This window comes from Octopus bimaculoides, chromosome 2 (genome assembly GCF_001194135.2).
Source record: "Octopus bimaculoides isolate UCB-OBI-ISO-001 chromosome 2, ASM119413v2, whole genome shotgun sequence".
NCBI lineage: Eukaryota > Metazoa > Mollusca > Cephalopoda > Octopoda > Octopodidae > Octopus > Octopus bimaculoides.
In genome coordinates this window covers 93,885,054-93,889,195 of record NC_068982.1, presented here as the reverse complement: position 1 = coordinate 93,889,195, position 4,142 = coordinate 93,885,054, and the positions used below count along the sequence as shown (strand labels likewise).

Here is a 4,142-nt window from a genome sequence, read left to right as displayed (position 1 = left end):
TCATAAAGAGACATTTTAAAATTATTGCTACAGAATTTCAAGTGCTGTATTTTATATGAAATATATAAACGAAAATGCTATTTGTACATTTTACCTTTTATTCTTTTCAGCTACATATATATAATATCCCAGTGTGTTGCTGTTAGTTGCAAGTATTGACAAACATGGAAACTACTGATGACATAGATGGAATCTTCTCATCTTGTATTTCAAAACCATCTCCTTTACATATCAAGTATGTAAAATATGAAGAGCGTCTAAAATCATTTCATGCTTGGCCCCAAACTGGCAAACCTGATAAAAAGGATTTGGCTGAAGCTGGTTTCTTCTTTGAAGGTATTCTTTTCTTCTTTCTTTTTATGGTGAAACTATCTAGAGTGGTGAGCTGATAGAATCATTAGAGCATCAGAAAAATGCCATTATAAGATGGTTGCAGGCTAACAGAATCATTCGAGTACTGGATGAAATAACTTTATTTTGGGTTTTTATTTATAGATTTCAAATCCAGTAGGGTCAAGTTCAGCTTTCATTCCACTGAGGGTTATTAAAATAAAGTAATGAGGTTGATATCAATTAAACCTCTCCTAAAAATTGTTTGCCTTCTGTCTAAATCAAAAACCATTATGATCAGACCACCTTCAAGGATTTTAATTGATTATATCAACTCTCATACTTTTTCAGGTACTTATCTTATCAATTTCATTAACAACAACAGCAGATTAACAGACAAAAAGCAAGCTGGCCTTGGGTATAAAGAAACATAACTCTGGAGGCAGAACTGAAAACCATAAAGTAGTTTTGCTTGATCCACATATTTTGCATTTCATATTACAAAACAATTGTCATGCAAACATCTTAAAAGAGGCATGGAAATTTTACTATAAGCAATTGCTGATCAGAGAAAATAAAAATATGCATGAAAAGGAGAGAGAGAGAGAGAGAGATTATCCAGATTATCCTAAGTGATTCCAAAAGAGAGAGGCCAATTATTGAGATTGAAAAAACCATAAGGATTTGAAGGTAAAGAAAGTAGGGTAGTCATAAGGAATAGATACTGAGATATTGAATATATCTTTGGGATGAGAACACATGGTAGTTATTGCCATAATCATTCAAGGAGTGCCAGACGATGTTTTTAAATGATGGAATGAAAAAATTGGTTGCAGCTATGTGGACACTGACAATTTTGCATGGTTAACTGGACATTCAGCCTGTTTTGGTGACAGTATTTTTTTGGTGTTGGAAACAAACACACACACCATATGAATCTGCACACTTAAATATGCACATGCAGAGACTTTGACATTACAATTTATTAATTGAACACAACTGACATAAACACTTGCCCTGCTCTCATGAATGAATGTATGCAGAAGTACCATTGTTTGTTTGTACCTTTTGTGTAGAATTATATTTGCATACTTTTTATTGTAATGCTTATACGTATCAAAAGTTGTTTTTCAGGTTTCTATGATGTATGGAAACTTTTGTGACTGTTTATCTATAATTTTTATATGTTTTATTTTATATATTGTCTTGTAACTCTAAATTGATATGCGACACATAAAACAGAAACAGTTCTAATAAAAATGTTTATTTAGCAAGAATTCTGGGGTACACATTCCTTGTTCTGTTGTTTGATGCATTGCTGAAAAGATGCCTGCTTAGTTTAACATGAACTTGCAACATAGATCTGATTATCACAGAATCTTGGACATGTTAGTTCAACTATAGTAGCCCTATGGAACTGTCCTTGAGACTAAGTCATGGTCATTGAACAAGGCAGTATCACTAGAAACTGATATTACATATTCAATAGGAAATGAAGACATCCCCCTTGACCCAACTAGCTAGTGTGGTGATTTTGATTGCACAGGACATAAAAGTTTTGTTAGTCTTGTAATGTTACAGTTTTGGTACTTGCTAATTTCTTAGCAACATGATAGGTGCTCCTCCTTTCAGCTACAGATTTAGAGGTGACATGGGAGTCAGCTGAAGAGAATTAAGAAATTCTGTTGGATAGCTGACAGCAATGCTAATGTCAATTACAATGAGAACTCTCTTGTACCACCTGGATTAGGCTGGTGCCTGTCAAATTATGGTGGAGTTCATATCATACGTAATGCTATTTTTGTGTGTTAGAATGGAGCTGTCATAAAGCTACTCATCACTTATCATCTGCCTTCCATGATGCCTTCCTACTCATGGTTTCTATAATTCTGTGAGAAGAATTTCAATATCATTTCTTGAGAGATGCTGAAGATTTATTGTTCCTCTTTTTTTTATATATATATATTTTACTTAACAATTTCATTCTCAATGTCAGCTGATAACTGACTATTGTACCCAACTGAAATAAAAATTGTGTGAACTGTTCTACTGGGATATATCTATTAAGTTCAGTGTTCATATAAGTAGAAAGATGAAGTATTTCCTCTTATCTCTAAATATAGGTTTCTCTGAGATATGCTCTCAACTTATTAACAAATGGGATGACTGGTAGAATTTACCTGAAATTACCCAAGCAAAACATTGATTCCAACCATGATGCTAGTATTACCTCCAAGATCTATTAAGGTGTGACTGAGAGCCTGAAATGCAATTCTGTGAGACATTGTGCACTTGTCTCTTTATATCAGTTTTACCTGCTTTAATACTTCAGCCTGTCCAAATCTTTTGCTAATATTGTACACTGGACTGTCATTTTATGTAAGGTTAAATGACAACTTAAGAGTAGAATGAATGGACCTGATATTTTGGTTTAAAGTTACAGCAATTCTAGATGAGGTCATTACAATGGCATTTTCTGGGCTGCATCTGGATCAAGCAGTGAAGATTGGTAAAGATTTATTAAGGAATGCTGTTAATGTTTCATGATACAAATAAACATCAACTTTTAGAAATAATAGATATAATTTCTAGAATTGTACCAGGTTCATAATTTCAAGTAACCTTCTTCCAGGCCCTGAGGACCGTACCATATGCTTTCATTGTGATGGAGGACTGAATAAATGGACTGCAAATGATAATCCAATGATGGAACATTTCAAAACTTACCCAAATTGTGTATTTATAAAGAAGAAGTTAAAGAAATGCTAATCACTAAAAAGTAAGATTTTTATTATTATTTATCCCCAGATTGTCAATGACTGAGCAGACTTATGATCAATGATATTCATTATCATTCATCTTGTGGTTATCTTAAGACAACGTTGTCCAATGTATTATTCTTTATTTAACCCTTTGGCACTCGGATTAATCTGTCAGATATAATTCTTATTTATTGACATTGTTTTGAATTAATTATGTATTATCGCATAGTTTTGAGATTTCAGTGATGTGATTGTTAATTTTTAGAATGACATTGTAGGGTAGCTGTAAAGTGTTGGATCTGGCCAGTTTGAACACAGTTTGAACCAGATGTGGCTGGTTTAAATGCTAAAGGATTAAGATGATAAGCATGCTTAAGAGAGATTAACCCTCTTGATACCATCTTAGCTGAGATCACTTTTGGTTTTAAGATACAAACTTGCATTTTAAAGTGTTCTAAATAAAAACCTTCCATCAAAATGTCATGTTAATTTGTTTCAAACTTTACTTTTATTAATTCCTAAGATATTGTTTTTAGAATTTTCTTTTAATGAGCTGATTATCTACAGGTCAAAGGGTATCATAACATTGCCAGTACTGTGAACCTGCAAAGAAGTTTACATTATGTCTGTTTCACAGTGCAACCTTTTCTATGAAATTAGACATGAGGACAAAAGTTGTTTATTATTGTGTGTATGTGTCCCTGTGTGTGCGTGAGTGTTTGTGTGTACGTGTGTGTGTGTCTGTGTGTGAATGTGTGTGTGTCTCTCTCTAAAAATATAGATATATATTATATATATATATATATCATCATCATCATCATCATCATTTAACGTCCGCCTTCCATGCTAGCATGGGTTGGACGATTTGACTGAGGACTGGTGAAACCGGATGGCAACACCAGGCTCCAATCTAATTTGGCAGAGTTTCTACAGCTGGATGCCCTTCCTGACGCCAACCACTCAGAGAGTGTAGTGGGTGCTTTTATGTGTCACCCGCACGAAGGCCAGTCAGGCGGTACTGGCAATGGCCATGCTCGAAATGGTGTCTTT

General features: G+C 34.0%; 1 long non-coding RNA gene across 1 annotated transcript in view; it reads left to right on the top strand.

Moving 5' to 3' along the window:
* The window catches only part of LOC106871758 (uncharacterized), a 24,486-nt gene that overhangs the window by 15,452 nt on the left and 4,892 nt on the right, over window positions 1-4,142 (top strand). The window contains exons 2-3 of the long non-coding RNA XR_001409693.2: window positions 111-336; window positions 2,963-3,109. This is a non-coding gene — a long non-coding RNA (uncharacterized LOC106871758). The remainder of the gene's footprint in view (window positions 1-110; window positions 337-2,962; window positions 3,110-4,142) is intronic.